Raw genomic sequence first — 18,072 nt, 5'->3', positions numbered from 1 at the left:
GAATATATAATATTAGAGATGTACCCAATATTTATTTTTATGAATATGTAAAATTAGATATGTGCCCAAATTTTTTCTGTTTTTGTTATTATTTATAATTTTTATTTATAAAAATTTTATTATTTAACTATGACAACACTTCATTTATAGGTTGATTTTAACTTTGGCATTCCATTTTCATCATTAATAAAATTACTTTACATTTCATATGTATTTTATTTAGTATAATGAATATGCAATATTAATGATATGTCCAATTCTTTTTATTTTTTGTATTACATATTTACTTTTTATTATTAAATATGACATTATTTATTAACCCATTTGACTGAAAATGGTTGAATTGTTTACCCACCATTGGGAGGGAAGAAAATAGTGTTCATTTCAAATTATTTTTTCAAAATATTTATTTTTATAATATTAAAATTAATTTTGTGGATTTAATGAGAGAATATACCTTAACATGAGATTTAATGAGAGATAATAGGAAAATAGTTTTATTTCTAATTGGTTTTAAATTTTACATTCCTTTTCCATCATTAATAAAAACATTTCTTATTTATCATACTTATTATTGTTTAATATGACGGATATATGATGTTAAAAATGTTCCCAATTTTTTAATTTCTATATTTTTTGCATTTTAACTATTTTTTAATTTTATTATTTAATTGTGACAACATGGATTGAGCTATTTGACCCAAAATGGTTTAATTTCTTACCACTGTTTAGTTGAAAACACTATTTTTTTTTCAGGTAGATTTTAAAAGTATATTTTTATGTTATTGGAATTATTGATTTATTATGTATGGATTTAATTAATAGGATTTAATGGTGAGAAGAAATAAAGATGCCTTAAATATATGATTCAATGAAGTTGAATGCAAATTAATACCTTAAGTGTTGGATTTAATGAAAGGAAATTGAATGCATTGAATATCTTATAGTTGTCTCTTTTCAACTCATTCAATATTAATAATTGATTACCCTTTTGCCCTCATTTTTTATCAATAAATTTAAATATGGAAGGGCAAATTTTATCCTCAAAAATTCCAGAAATATTAGTGAGACTGACTATTGGTGCCTTTTAAAGTAGCATAGATATGATGTGTAATGGTGACTAAGGTTGTGTTTAGAAACAATGCAAATAGAGTATAAATCCTGGTTTAGGGTAAATTTGCACTCTAGTTCATTTTGCCTGTGTTTGGCAACATTACAATTATGCATTGACAAATGACAGACCAATGCATATTTACATTGATAATAAGATGTAAAACTACATAAAAAAAGGTATATGCTTCATTGGAATTCGTATTTGCATCCATTATAGTTAAAAGTATGTTTGGTAAGAAGATAAATTTGTCAATGCAAAACTAACCCAATTTTACAATTCATATCAACCATTTTACACCCTACATATTTGCATTTACACTTATTTGCATTGTTTCTAAACGCAGCCTATGAAGTTACCAAATAAGTGTGTTGCAAACAAATTGATTTAGTAGAAAAAAAAAGGAACACTTTGAAGTCTTCATTACATGTTGATATGATAATTGCGTACACTATAGTCTAGGGCTGCAAGTTGGGCTGGGTTAGGTCGGGTTGAGGCCAACCCTATGTTCTAAACCCCAACCCAACCCGACCAACCCAACCCTAACCCTAGCCCTAACTAAATTCCTTTAACCCTAACCCAACCCAACCTTCATCCCATCCCTTAAAACCTCATAAGTTTCTCAATTTTAGATCTTAACTCAACTTTCACTACATATATTAATCATATGTTTCATTAGTATTTATTTGTTGATGTTTTTTTTTTTTGGTACACAATTCAGAAAAACAAGTGTTAGAAATAACTATAGTTTATTATGAGTTATGGCTTATGATAGATCTTTCTTAGGCGACAAACAACATAGAGGAGATGACGAATAAAATTAAAAAACAGAACATAAAATAATACTATTAAGGTTTTAGTCTTTCTGATTAGGACTAAGTGAAATGATTATTTTAAAAGAAATACGTGATACTATGTGGTGGGGGCTATACAAATATCATGCGTCTAAACAAAACAAATCAATGTATGTTATATATTACATATAACATATATTTGTATATGACATGTACTATAGAGTCTAGTTCGTGTTGGCTTAAGGAGTCAACCCTAATCCAACCCGAAGTAAAGTCGGGTTCATGAATTTCAATCCTAACCCTAACCTAAACATCAACCCAACCCAACCCCAACCCGATCCAATTTTTTTCGGGTTGGATTAGGGTTGGATCGGGTTGGCTAAGGGGTTAACCCTAATCCAACTAAAAGTAAAGTCGAGTTCATGAATTTCAACCCTAACCCTAACTCGAACATCAACCCAACCCAACCCAACCCAATTTTTTTGGGTTGGGTTCGGGCCAACCCGGTCTAAATTGCAGCCTTACTATAGTCCAATCACCCTAACCCGATCAGATACATGGCAAATCCGTCCAAATAGGAGCACTTCGGGTCACCAATTAGCCCGATCCATGTGGGGTGAAGCATGAGAGGAGAAAGTGGAAGCTTGAGAGGATGAGGGAGAAGAGAAGATAGTGTGGAGGGGCTGTGGCCTGTGGATGCGTGTAGGGACACCTCAGATGGTGAGTCACCAAGGTGGGTGGAACCCACCCACCGAAAACCCAATCTTCGTGGCATAGTGGGGTGTGGGGACCACACGTAAACATGTGATGATAGCCGTGCGCCGAAGGCAACCAAATAAAAATACAAAAAATAAATAAATAAGGAAAATTAAAATTGGGGTGGAGGGAATTGGAAAATGCTGGTGCAGAGTATTGACCTCAGCTCATAATTACACCGTTACAAGTATGTTTCAATGCCAGCCCACACAATCTCTTTATATTTTTAATAATTTTTCTTTTTTCTAAATAATTTAATTTCCCATTTATTTTTTCAAATAAAACAAATAATATTTGGGGTTGATCTGACCGTCTGAGGAGTTGAAATTGAAGGAAGAAGACAGAAAAAGAAGGGGGCTCGCTATCATTGGTGAAAGCATTAAGAGGTGCTTGTCTCTTTTCCCCTACAGTGGAGCCCACAGGGTTTGATTTATTTTTATTTTATTTTTAATATATGTAATCATATGGTTGATTGTGTTTCTCATCATATGGCCTTTTATGGAATTAACAAAAGAAAACCATCATAACTGTTATATAGTGCTTGTCAATTAGGCATACTTTCGGAGCTTCAGGTCATGATGTGATGAAACCCAGTACATTGTACTAGCAAACTCCCAACTGATTCATCAACCAACCTTCTGGGGACCTGGGGACCACCCTTTTCTGAAATCTAAATAAAATAGTCTAAATCTTGATGAGGAATAGACGGCTTCTTTTCTTATTATGTCATTTGGCCTCCTTGTAGCTTTGCAAATTGCAATTGAGTTGAGTTGGTCATAAGCTGAATCAGTGCTACTTTGGGAGGGCTCTCACTCAGCTGCTTATAGCTTTGTAAGAAAGATATGCCATATGCCCCCATGGTTTTTAAAATCGGATCGAATTGGACGGTTAGACCGAAAAAACTGGAAATTGGTCAGGTGATTAGTTCTGATTATTCTCAAAATCGAATTTTTCATAAAAATCGTTGATTTTGATTAATAAACCGCTGACCTAAGTGATTAACTGTTCAAACAGTTTTGATCAGTTTTCATTTTTTGTAATTTTTTTAAAATTTTTTATTTTCTATCAAAATGATTTTTTTTATCAGAATAGGCCAACCATTTGATTCGACCTCATAACCAGACCTCTGACCAATTTGGTCTCGGGATCGATTTTAAAAACCATGATATGCCCCACACGGAAATCTTAAAAGTTCTGTTTACCATAAAACTGGAAAGCCCCGATATGCTTTCCTTCGGTCAGGAAGTCAATTTTCGTGCTGTTGGTTTTAGTAGCTTTTTCAAAATGCTTCACTGAATGCAGTTTAATCAAAGCTGAAGGTCAAAGCCCTCCCAAACGAGCCCTGAATTAAGGGCTTAATGGTCATTTTCACTAACAATGGGCTAGTCAGACTTAGATCAGCCGGTCGAACAGTTAAACCATCAAAAAGACAAAAGCCCAGAGTGCAACGGAATTAATCAACCCATGTCACTGACCCATTGACAAAAATGGTTATACATAGGGCTGTCAATAAGTGGGTATGCGTTGGGTTTAGGTAAAACCGAAACCAATCTGACAACAAAAATTTGAACCGGACTTTATAGGGCCTTTAATTTTAGACCAAGAATAAAAACTGATTGGTTGCCAGGACAATCGCGCCTCAGAACCTACTAAAAATATTATACATTTAGTATATTAATATATATTTATTTAATAAATATGCATATATACATACATAGTAAACCGGGTCTAAATCAATTCCGAATTAGATAGAACCGATTTATATTAAAAACTAAAACCGACCTGTTGGTAGTGGACCCTAGAACTAGAACTGGTTCAATCGGTTTGAATCCATTGGGTCTATCAACCCATTGACAACGCTAGTTATACATTTAATCCAAATCTGAAAACATCAAATTGAAAACAGAGTTTCATTAAATCTATTTTTTTAATCCTTTTTTGTTACTAATTTGTTAATGAATATATCAAATCATCTATTAACATTTAAAACAAATAAGATCATCTAATTCTTAGAATTTAAAATATCAATCACCTTTATTTATGTATTGCAAATGCGTTGTGATATTTTGAACTTTAGGTTGTATTTGGTTGAAATGCAAATGCATATGTATATTTATCTTCATTTTGGTTCATGAATGTAAATAGGGTTCAGATTTTAAATCGTTTTTGCACTCATCTTATTTGTTTGAAGTCATTGCTAAGTGTGGGTCCCATCATTAAATACTCTAACTACTTTATGCTCCAATGCCTTACCTTTGGTTAAAAAGTTGATTATCAAAATAAAACAAAATTATATAAAAAAAAATAGGTACAATAATATTCTCTTTTCAAAGTACAAAAATGTCAGAAAATACATTTTTGATCTAATAATCATTAATTTTTTGTATATCAAATAAACGCTCACAAACACAAACCGCAATACATAAATACCCCAATTCAATGTTTAAATTACAAACAAATGGAACCTTAGACTCAGTTTGGAAGGAATACAAATGTAAATATGTAGAGTACAAAACCTTATATTTATATGTATTTATACTGTATATATTTGCATTTATACTCTTTCCAATTGAGCCGTCTCAATTGAGTTGCTGAGAATTGGGCTTAGATAATAAATATGGCTGTAGCAATTCATGGTCCGAGTAGATTGGCCGCACAAATTAGCCAGACAACACATTTGTTAGCTGGTTTAAGGGTTGGAAGCTGTTTGGACAAACTTTTACAAAAGTACAAAAAGCATGATTTGGTATTTGCTACGCATGCTTTATACTGTTACTTTCATACTTTAAAATGTACAAAAACATTAAGATCACGAAATCAAATTTTCATACTTTTACTTTTCGGTCCCTAAAATACTTTATGTTTGTTACGATCTATGCAATCAACTACATGTGTGATATTTAAAGTCTCACTATGCGGTTATATATATGGATGTTACATCGTATTAGAATTTATTTAGGTTGTGTTTGGTTGTTGTACAATTTTATTCTTATTAATATAAATACATAAAAATCTAAATTTTTGTTTAATTTTGTTTTGGATTTTATTTGATGTCTTAATTTATTGTATTATAATCAAACAAAATAAGTTAAAATTTGAAATAAAAATGGGTAGAATTTAGACTCAAATCATTAACACTGCCATGACTTTGCATTAGTGCAACTTTATTTGCATTGTAACCAAATACAGCCTTAATAACACGTGCATGCAACATAGCATCATGTGTAAATACAATGTGGTAGTATATATGAATGCCATGTAATACTTAAGATCTGTTTGATTCGAGTAATAGGAGCCTAGAATCGGAATTGGAATGAGGTCATTCCGACATATGCAACATTTAATGTCATGTTGGTCGGAGAATATCCATTTAAGGATCGTAATGATCCTAGAAATATCCGGAATAGCATTAGTGTGTCATGGTATTAGACATGGATAGAAATTATGTGCTGCCTTTGCAAGATATAATGGCCAATAGACACTATTCGAGATTTCGAGTGAATTGAAGTTGGAGCTTGGGGTCTGGTTTGATTTGTTACTGCTTATAAATTAACCCATTAGCCTTGTGTATTTTACTTTTTGATATTGGCTTCAAGCTAGTTACATGCTTGTTTCTCTCTACACCTAATTTATTTACATTTTCAGAAGTTCCTGATTATTTGGTATGTTTAACTTGAAGATAAAACCTGGTTTGTTCACAAAAATCTACTTTATCAAAATAATGCACAAAGTGTACAGTTTTAGTCCGGTTCTGTGCCTCTTCCTATTGTGGTATTGGGGAAAATTGTTCTCTGTACATTTCATAATCAGAAATCTGTTTTCCATGTTTTAGATATAGGGGAGCTTAGAGGTGGATTCGAGCCGAGCCGAGCTGAATAGTACGAGGTTTGAGCTTGGCTCGAGACTATTTTATAAGGTTCGGGCTTGAATTCGAGCTCGGTTTGAGCCAAAATCTTGAGCTCGAGCTCGGTTCGACTTGAACTTGATTTTAAGAAAAATATTTTATAAAAATAAAAACTTATATATAAAAAATATTTTTATTATATATATATATATATATATATATATATATATATATATATATACATTCGAGCTATCTCACGAGTCGAGATCTTGTAGGCTAGAGCTCAAACTCAAGCTCGGTTGAAACCAAGTCGAGCCGAACTTTTCACGAGCCGAGCTTGAGCAGCTTGTGAAAAACTCGGCTCGTTGCCACCCCTACTAGTGAGACATCATTTTCTTGTTATTAAGATTCATAGGAAATAAACTCTAGTGATCGAGGACCAAAACCAATGCTGAACATTCAATGTGGGTGCAACTTCATAACAAGCCCATGATGATGAACTCCAAACCAAACCAGTGTCTAATCCTTATAACATTGTAAATAACAGTAATATTTGGTTGGGCTTCTTTGGGATAGTCAAATTAGCCTTTGATAATTAGCTCAGTAAAGGTGGGGAAAACACCAATAGGTCAAGGTAAATTCTTCACAATGTTTTCTCAGCTTGGCTTAGGTGTTAATCCTATCTAATCCAAAGATCCAAGATGACCAACTTTGGTGTTAAACCTAAGGCTACGTTTGGTTTTGATATAGAACATAATAGAGAAACAGAAAGTTATTGGGGAAAAGTATTTTATGATTCCCTTTTCTTCAATTTTCTATTACACCAAAGACAACCTAAAGGTCCGGTTTAGTATGTTGGATTTCAGATGAGCCTAATCAATTTTGAAAAATCTGAAATTACTCAAATTCAAGCCCAACCAAAAGAGGCAAAGAGCCAAAAGTGCGAGCCAACAATATTCAAGCTGAGGGGTCTAGTTCAGGAGGAATGACCACCAGCGCCGCCACCGTCGCCGCCACTTCTGCCTCCGCCCACCTCTGGCAACGTTGTCGGAGGGTGGGCAAAGGGCGGCAACGCCGGTGTATGGATTGCAAGAGGAAGAAGATGAATAGTATTTTTGTCCTTAAATGATATTATTTTTAAAAAATTAACCTATTTTTGATTTTTTAAAATATATTACTTTTATTGATATTAAGGGCCAAAAGTTGCCCTTAGCTGCTATAATCCCTAAAATATATAAATGTCATATGCATATAAAATTGACACGTGTGCAATATTTTGTTGTATTCGAACACCATGTATTATTTTTTACTTTAAAAAGTATGCTTTCGAAAAATTTTCATTCAGACACATTTCAAGTAAATGCACAAAAGCAGAAATATAATTTTTACTTTGTACTTCCATACTCTCAAAAGTATAAATCGCGGAATTTATACAACTTTAGTTGGTCAAAATTTCTTCAAACCCTTTAGACTTAAGTGATTTTTGCCTTGCTATTGCCCAAGATTCATGTTTTTCACAAATTGTACCTCTCTTTCTAAGGATGTCAATGGTAAGTGGTAAACCTGTTGGCTGTTGTGTTAGGGTTGGGTCAACCTTAGTTGGGTTTGAGTTGAGGTTGCTCCATGCCAATCTCGACTTGTTGGGATGGCGGGGGTCGGGTTCAGCTTGAGTGAAACTTATGCCAACCCTACCTATTGACATCCCTTGCCAAGCCAAACTCATCCTCTCAACCAAGAGCAAAGAATACCAGCCTATACGTAAAACCATAAGTCTTTGAAAATCTTCTTTAGTAACTTCACAAGTCACACAGAACATTTTTGACGAGTTGTAGATTAGCAATTTTTTCTGATCAATGCCCTAATTGGCCAAGAAATTAGCACATCTATTCCCTTCTCTAATAACATGAGAGAATATAATATGCATAGTGAACCTCCTTCTTTAATCGCACACAAAATATAAGTGATACTCCATGTAATATTGTTTTTATTGAAAAAGATATCGACTAGACATTTGTTGTCACTTTCCACCTCAACCGCCATTGTTCCTTGATTGATACAAAGCTTGAGACCATCACAAAGAGCTAAGAATTTAACAACAATAGAAAAGCCATTACCATAATAGTTGTAGAAATCAATGTTTTAAAAAATGACCTAGAACCAAAATCGTTCTGTCCACTGGTTTTTGGGTCAACGATTCGATTATCTAGTTCGAACTGATGATTCATTCTGACAAAAAAATTAAATATAATTAAAATAAAAAATGGATAAAAATCATTGAACGCATTGATGGTTTGATTGCTTGGGTCAATAAATCATTGACCGATTCAACAGTTTTAGGCCAAAGACCGGATTTAGGGTAAAATGAAACCAGTTGCCTGGATGATTCCTGGGCCAAATGATCCGACCAGCCAGGTCAACAACAGTTCAAAAACCATGATAAAAACCCAAATGGAACATACTCCAATGTTATTTCTCACAATTAAATTACCTCCTCCACTTTCACCTAGATTTCCTAGGCAAACCCCTTCAACATTCAACTTACAAGGAAATTCAATAGTGAAATAACAATAGACCCAATGAATGGTAGTTCTCTTTAATTGTTCAATTGAGATGGATGTTAAAAACTTCCAATATAAAGGAGTTGCCAATGGAAGATGGATTTGCTCTACCAAAATTAATTCTACCAACCATTTATTATTTTTTCTAATGATTGTTGAAGCTGGGACACCTTTACCTTCAAATTTACGGCTGCATCTCTCTCTTCAAATCATGCATATCATAATGTAAGGCAAACTTTTGTAAAGGTGATGAATTTGAGAATCTCTTATAGCAAGTTTCCACCACATATAAATTCTATTAATAACATGTTAAGATTCTATAATTGCCCCACAATTTATTTGCTAGAGCCCCATTAGCAAAAACATGATTAAAACTTTCAATGCAAATGGATCGGATCATGAAATCTTATTTGGTTGAATTTGGACCACTCCTATCCGATCCGATATATGTTATATATTTATTTATATAAATATATAATACATATATATATTATTTGTTTATTTATAAATATATTATTTATATTTTATTTTTGTAAATTTATTATATTATTTATTTCTTTATAAAAAATGCATATATATATGATGAAAATAATAAAAAATATTTCTATTTTTTTATTTAAATTGGTATATTTTTTTTTCTTTTAATATCTTATTAATTAAAAAAAAACAAATCGGATCGAATCAGATCTGAAGATCTGACTTCCCGATTAGATTCGAATTCAGATCCTTGCCTATCAGATTTGATCTGATCAGCCATAAACAGTGTCACACCAGTTTCGAATATACCCTCATTCGAATCCAATCTAATTCGTTTGTATCTCTATAATCACCACAGCAACAACATTTTAGAATCAAGTAGAGTACCACTTTTCTTAATAGCATCATCAAGAAGAATGATACTATGAAGAAACTTCCAAAATAAATTCCGAACACTTTGGAACCAATGCACAGATGAAGAGTGCAATTTTTGGTTTAGTTTTGTTTTGAATCTTAACTTGTTTTTTATTTCAGGTTTTATTTTACTTCACCAGGAATACAATGAATAAAGTCAAAGCAAAAACTGGAACAGAAATAAACCAAATTTTGCATTTAAGTCATATGCACTCCCATACTTTGCATCAATACAAATGACTTTGCACTAAGCATTTTAAGCTTTAGCCAATGACCCAGTAATTGAGATGGTCATTCAGCGCCCCTCCAAATATGGAGGCGCAGCAACAAAATCCGTGTAACTAAGGGTGTTAATGGACCGGTTTTGGATTGGATCCATCCAGCCCAAAATCAATTTGCACAGATTGGATGGACCAATAAGATATATTGGATTGAATCAATCCATCTAAAATATTTATTAAATTGGATTGGACTTGGTCTGTCCCTAACAAATTTATATTGGATTGAGTTGGATTAAGCCAATAACTGGTCCATTGATATAAGATAAGAATATATGTGTCAATGAACTAGGTTTAGGTTGAAACCAATCTAAATCAAAATGAATTTGAATAGATTGGACGGTCCAAACATTGAATTAGACCGATCCAAATTGGTCCAAAACACTCATTAAATTGGATTGGACCTGGTCTATTTATAAAAGACTGACATTGGCATGGATCAGATTGGACCAAATTCAGTCCAATTGACACCTCTATGGTAAAGTCAGTAAACCTCACGTGCACCCTATTCTGTCCCATCCCTCATTCCCCTGTAATATTGTATATGTAATACAAAAAATAATAAAAAAAAAGGCAAAAAGAAGTTTTTTAAGTCAATCCATCTTTTTATAGCTCTAAAATGTTATCCATGGACTTATGCTGGGTACAGCCCAAAAGCTGGATCGGCATTTGCCACTTGGCAAATGGTGGACCATTTTTATTAATTTTTTCTGGTGGACCATTTTATTTTTCTAATTTTTCTGGGTTGGATATATACTGAATATGACAACTTTAATTTTCTGCTTGAGAAGTCCGTGAGTGATGAGAGCTGAAATCAAGAACCACTAAAATTCTGAATTCCAGCAAAAACAAGCTTTGATAAATCAACTTGGAGGAGAGAGAGAGAGATTTCCTTCTTGGTCACAATTTCTATTGAATTGGTAACACGGGAGGGATTTCACTTCCCCCAACTTCTGGTCTGGTGTGAACACTTTCATTTATTGTCATCTTCTGGTCAAACAGAAGAGAAATCACAACTGTAAACAGCCCCTTTTGATTGAATAGGCATGTAGGTAGCTTTGGAGGGCCATCTCATCTCAGCTCTACTTTCCAACTTGCAGCACACAAAAAGAGACGCTCTCCCACTGTTGTCGTCTCTCTTCTTTGACAAGAGTACAAAAACATAAAAGAGAAAATAAGGGTGTCTTGAAATAGAAGAAAGGGTTCCCACATGTGATAATTTGTAGAGGTACAATTTGGGCAGGCCCAATTTAGTGTTTGGATCAACCAGTCCACATTTTTGCATGGACTTGGGCCCCAATCCCCGGATTTTTCTATTGTATTGGGCTGGCCCAGGCTTAGCCTCTAGATACATAACCTGATTCCGGCTTGACCTTTGATATATATATATATATATATAATGCCCAATTTCAGTTTAGGTTAGGTTGGGCCTATGATTCAAAATATCTATACCTATTGTAATGTGAAGTACATTGTACAATACATATTGATTTTCAGGGTCATCAACTTTGGGGCCTGATCCAAAACTAGAGCTTTTGGTCTAATATTTAGGGTTGGGCGTTGGATTGACCTTAAACACAACCCGACAGCCTGACTTATTCCCCTAATAATTAGTGCTGTTAATAGTGTGGGTAATAAATAAATGTGCAATAGAACCAGTCCCCGAATCAGGACTGACCCTATTAACAACGAGGAATATTGGGTCTGACCCCATAAGATCTGATTAATTGATAGCTCTACACTTTCAACCTGTAATTTGATAATATTAAGGTAAGGTTTGTGAGTGATTAAAAATAAGTATTTACTTGGGTTATTAAGTATTTATTAGTATTTGAGAAATAAGTTCTAAATAAGTTTTTATTTTAAAAATAAGGACTTATGTTTTAAGCTTAAATTTCCAAATTTTTAAGTGTTTATATAATAAGCACTTATTCAAAATTTTCTTTCAAAATTATTCTTAGTTGAATTTTAAAATATCACTTATAAAAGTATCCCTATTTGAATTTTATAAAGGTATTTTTATGAAAACACTTTCACAAAAGCATTTTTGTAAAAGTACATGTACTTTTATGGAAGCACTTTTACAAAAACACTTTTATGAAAGCACTTTTGTGTAAGTACTTTTATGAAATCACTTTTATAAAAGTGTTTTTGTAAAAATGCTTTCATAAAAGTACTTTCTTAAAAATATTTTTATAAAAGTGATTTTGTAAAAGTACTTTCATAAAAGTACTTTCTTAAAAGAAGGTTATATTTTAAAAATTTAAAAGAAAATGAAGGACAAAATAATCACAAATGCTTATTTAAGTACTTATTAGAGAAAAAGACTACCAAATGCCCAATATAAAATAAGTGTTTATTTTAAAAAAATAAACACTTGAAAGTTAGGTGCCAAATCAAATAAGTATTTATTTGAATAAACACTTGTTTTTGAGCAGTTATTCAATAAACACTTGTTTTTTAACTTAAGCACTCCCAAACATGACCTAAAAGTCATCATGATCATGATCATCATCATCATCATCATGTAACCCAACCATATATCCCTTATCAAATTATGAATGCTTAAATTATTTTTTATTCTTTCGACCCATGTTTTTTTGTCTGCCCTTAGCCCTTGTAGCCATGATAATATTACAAGTTTATCACGAAAAAAAAGATTAAGAATCAGACTTTGGGGTATCACATAATGTTGGAGCCCAAAAGGCCAGAACTTACCCAATCATAATTGGGACAAGTAACACAGACACAGATGCTGGGTCAATTTGGTTCGGTTCGGTTGGGTTTACTTAAACCATTCGCGGCCTATGTGGTATTGGCCAATCTGGTCATTTTATGAGTTTGTAAATAGAGTTTTTTTTTTTTTTCAACCTGGTTACGTGAAAATTAAAACCCATTCTGGAATTTTGTTTTTTTAGGGTAAAATTCTGGAATCTTGTCTGTTTTTTGGGGTAAAATTCTAGAATCTTGTTCTTTTTTATACTGTTATCTGATGTAACCAGCAACTGACGTATTTACCATTGATTGGGTTTGGTAGCCCCTACTCCCTACTCTGCAGAACTACATGCTACAGAATTCCTCTGGTTCGGTATTTAATTATTTATACTGCATTCAAGTGCAGCCTAATGGGCAGTTTAGGAAAAGTACAAATACAAATACATACAAATAAAAGATTTTGCACTTTATATAATTGTGTTTGCACTCCTTTCAATTTGAGAAGAGTATAAATACAAATATATATACAGTATAAATATATACAAAATAATAAAAAATATAAGGTTTTTTACTCTACATATTTGTATTTGTGCTCCTTCCAAACTGAATCTAAATTGTTAACATCAAAATCATAAATCATCATCATCATCATTTTGCAGCATGGAGTTTAACATTATTGTTGTGTTTGGTTGCAGTGCAGTTTTATTTGTATTAATATAAATGTAAAAAATGTGAATTCTTGTTTAATTTTGTTATGGATTTTACTTTATTCTGTTTCATGTCTTAATTTACTTTATTTGTACTGTAATCAAACAAAATAAGCTAAAATTTGAAACGAAAATAGGTCAGAATTTACATTCAAATCATTTGTACTGCCATGGTTTTGCATCAATGCAAATTTGCAACCAAACACAGCCTATGAATTTTGCATTAATTCATGAGTCAGTTTACAAACTAAGCCTTCGGGTTCTGCTTGTTTGCAGTGCAAATCTTAACCAGATACAAATTTAGCACTTGGTTTAGTTTTGCATTTATTTGTTTGGTAGCATGAGTTTGTCTCCTTTGCACTCACTTGCAATGCAAAATTTACATCGCTTTCTTTTTACTTCAATTCTCTCTCATATAAAGTGGAACCGCGTCTTTCTTCCCACCTCAGCTCCTAAACAAATAACATTCCTCTTACCTTCATTTTTCTTTTATATAAAATGGGGACTACCCTACTTCTCACAAACAAACAAGACAAAGTCAAATTTGAAGCAAAAATAAACTGAGATTTTATATACAGTCTGTTTGCACCAGTATTTTAAGACTTGACCCCAGACCAGATTGTTGGACCACGAAAACTAGGAAAACGTGAGCTTTCTGGGTCCCAATTATATGACAGTTTTAGTGGGTTGGACGGGCAAACCGCCGAGTTAACCAGTAAAACCGGGACCTGGAGAACTTTCTAATTTTTACTCTGGTCCGAGTTTTAAAACATTGGTTTGCACTCCCATGCATTTACACCAGTGAAAATGAAAATTATACTGCAAACAAGCTGAGCCTAATTGTCAAGGTCTTTATTCTGTGTTTGGTTTGAAAAAGTTTTCATGGAATTTCACAAAATTAGTTAAAAATTTTCCCTCAACTATATCTATATGTTTTAGCTCTGGTTCTCTATCAAACAAAACATAGCATTAGCCCCATTAGGTCATGAAATGGGACCTTCATGGTTATTTTAAAGAGTTTTAGGAACACTATTGATGTTTATGTTTCTACTCAAGCTTCCTCTTTTGAAAGTTACAATGGAGTAATTATTTGAAAGCTCGATATTTCCATGCTAACCATCATGGTTTTGGAAAATATTGGATTATGCCAATGTGTCCACACCTTCTAAAATTGATTCTCTTGATAGAAATATTGAGAATAAGTTGCACATGAATTGGTACAAAACGGTTTAAAGTAATATATAACCCATGTACTGCTTGGATCAGCTTCTGTTAGTTAGAGTTAATGGTTTTAGGTCATGTTTGGGAGTGTTCAAGTTAAAAATAAGTGCATATTCGAATAAGAGTTTATTTGGATTTAGCATCCAACGTTTTCAAGTGCTTATTTTTTAAAATAAGCACTTATTTTATATTAGGCGTTTGATAGTCTTTTTCTCTAATAAGTACTTAAATAAGCATTTGTGACTATATTGTCCTTTATTTTTTTTTTCAAATTTTCAAAATATACCCTTTGAAAGCACTTTTACTAAATTACTTTTATAAAAACATTTTTATGAAAGCACTTTTATGAAAGTACCCTTACAAAATCGCTGTTGTAAAAGTACTTTTATGAAAGCACTTTTATAAAACTACTTTTATAAAGTGCTTTCATAAAAGTACGTTCGTATAAGTGTTTTCATAAAAGTGCTTTTATGAAAGTGCTTCGTAAAATTACTTTCATAAAAGTATTTTCGTAAAAATGCTTTCATAAAAGTGCTTTTATAAAATTCAACTAAGGATAATTTTATAAGTGGTATTTTAAAATTCAACTAGCGATAATTTTGAAAGGAAAAAAATTGAATAAGTGCTTATTGTATAAACACTTAAAAAAGTTTGAAATTTGAGCTTAAAAAATAAGCCTTTATTTTTAAAATAAACACTTATTACGGGCTTATTTCCCAAATACCAATAAGTGCTTAATGGCTCAAATAAGCACTCCCAAACATGACCTTAATCAAATATATAGAAGCCATCTGCCATAAATAAATACAAATAATGTATGAAACACACCATAACATAATTTTTAGTACAATTTTTTGTATACGATGGCTAAGGGTTTTAGGGTTTTGGGATTTCTTGGGAAATTAGCTTATTTTCTCTACATTGGATTCAATGTCTTTTTTGGAAATTTGTAGTCAAGGTGTAAATAGAAAGATTAAACATATGTGATGGGTATTTCATTATTTAAATATAACTGTTTTCAAATTTTCAGTTGATCAAGGGTTATTGGTATCTTTCCAACCCCTCCGCCACAAAATGCGAACCAAAATAATGTTATCAACCAATTGGGGAGGGTTTAGTACAGAACAATAGCGGAAGTTCTAGTGATTATCAGATATTTGAGGGGAAGATCAAGTAAATTTCCATTTAGAAAATGACAAATTAGATGTCTTTAGTTAAAGGGGAGGAAGTTTATAGTAAACTAGATAAGTTAAGCTAACGGAAAAGAGTGAAATAAGTAAGGGAAAATGAAAATACTTTTTGTGTTCTCAATCTCTTTAATTGGAAGGACCAGTAGAAAACAGGTAATGAATGGAGAAAGAAAATCAAACTAAACCCATTTGGGAGGGACAGAGAGGCTCTCACATGTGGTCAGTTAAGAAAAAAGTAACTCAAAATAAGAGGGTGTTGCCTTTCCCATTCTAATTCAATATGATATTAAGTGTTGTTTAATTCTGACATTGATCAAATCAATCAATTGAGAACCATAAGCTTATATATGAATAAAATAACCTAAACCTTGGTGTATTCTTGCAACTGTACCATGCAAGCCTGGAGAAAAAGAAACTACAAGGTCCATTGCATTAGTACCAAAGTAGCAACTGGTTGGTCCATCCAAGCATCTCCCTTATTAAAGTTATGTTTGGTTCTTCAGAAAATAAGTGAGGAAGGAAAACTGTGGGAATAAAGGTTCTTAAGGATTTTTTTCCCCATAATGTTCCCTTTCTCTATAATTTTCTGACCAACCAAAAACAGGGAATTTCAAATCCACCAAAAATCCTGAATTGGAGATTTTTAGTTGGTTACCCTCTTGTTTACAAACCCCACTTTACTACTACTGAAAATAAAGGATAGAATTCTAGGGCCTGAAGAATAAACCCTCCACAATTCAATCCAGACACAACCATTAAGTGTGTAAATATATTTTGATTAATTCATGTCTTCTCATTAATATATTTTGTTCTAAGTACAGATCTACAGCTCATCCACATCTCAGAAACACCTGAATTCTTTGAGAACAACAAGAGAGCCAGACTTTGACGCCTTTGGTGCATTGGGAGACATAGGTTGGCACTGAATTGGAGCCATCTTGTGGGTAACCAACTAAAAATTGCCCAAGACAGTAACTGCTCTACCACCTGCAGATCGCAATGTTGCTGGAGTCATCTAAGGCCTGTAACTCCTCCTACTGGTACTGGGGAGGAGAGGATGGCAAGGTTCTAGCTAGCTAATTTTCATTGTTCTTTCCTCTCTAGTGTGTCTGTGGACCTTGCATTATATGGTTCTAATGGATACTTCATCTGAGAGACTTCATAATGCCTTACCAAGATAACTCTGCATCTTTTGATTTTGTTTCTTGTGCAAAGTTTAAGGAGAGAATTATGGAAGAGAACTCCACAGCTCTCTCTGATTATGCAGGTCCCAGCTACAGAAAAGGAAAAATTCTGAGTTAGTGAAGAGAAAGCAATTATTCCATAAGAACCCCTAGATCGGGAGAGAGTTCCCCCATCACAGAAACAAATCACCTCCCCATCTAGATCGGGAAAATTAGGCCTCTGAAGGGCAACAGGGAAATTAGAAAAATCTAAACAAGTGCAGCAACCTGAACTGACATACTAATTTTAACCATTAATTTTTGAAGATCAACCACCTCCCCTCGAAACACAATAGCATTTATGAGTTCCCAAAGATGGAAACAAATAACTGCTGCCATCCAAGACAGAAAAGAAAATCTATCATCAGAACTCTAGAGGGAAGCAAACCAATAGTATGAACTCAGAAATAGCAGTGAAAGAGGGGAAATCTCCACTAAACGCTCAAGGAGAGGAAAACCAGACATCCCTGGCTACAGGACAAAACACAAACATGCATAATTCTTTCATCAGATTGACCATATAAAGCAAAAGGCCAATGAATGTTAAAACCTTTTGCAGCAAACAAATCAGAAACTTGAACATACTCCCTTGCTACCCTCCAGAAGAATAGTTTAAATCTAGGAATCAGCTTTAGTTTCCAAATTTTGGAAATGAATTTAAGAAGAGGCAAGGGAAGCCTAGCAGCTCTTTGTTGCCATTGAAAATAAATGGCAAGTTTTATAGAAAAGGATCCATTCACTGTAGGGAGCCACAGGAACTAGTTCCCAGAGAACCTATAAATAT

This window comes from Nelumbo lutea, chromosome 4, assembly GCF_056320005.1.
Source record: "Nelumbo lutea isolate HS-2025 chromosome 4, American lotus-T2T, whole genome shotgun sequence".
In the NCBI taxonomy this organism is placed as follows: domain Eukaryota; kingdom Viridiplantae; phylum Streptophyta; class Magnoliopsida; order Proteales; family Nelumbonaceae; genus Nelumbo; species Nelumbo lutea.
The sequence above is the reverse complement of the archived record's forward strand: the minus strand, read 5'-3'. Positions refer to the sequence as shown.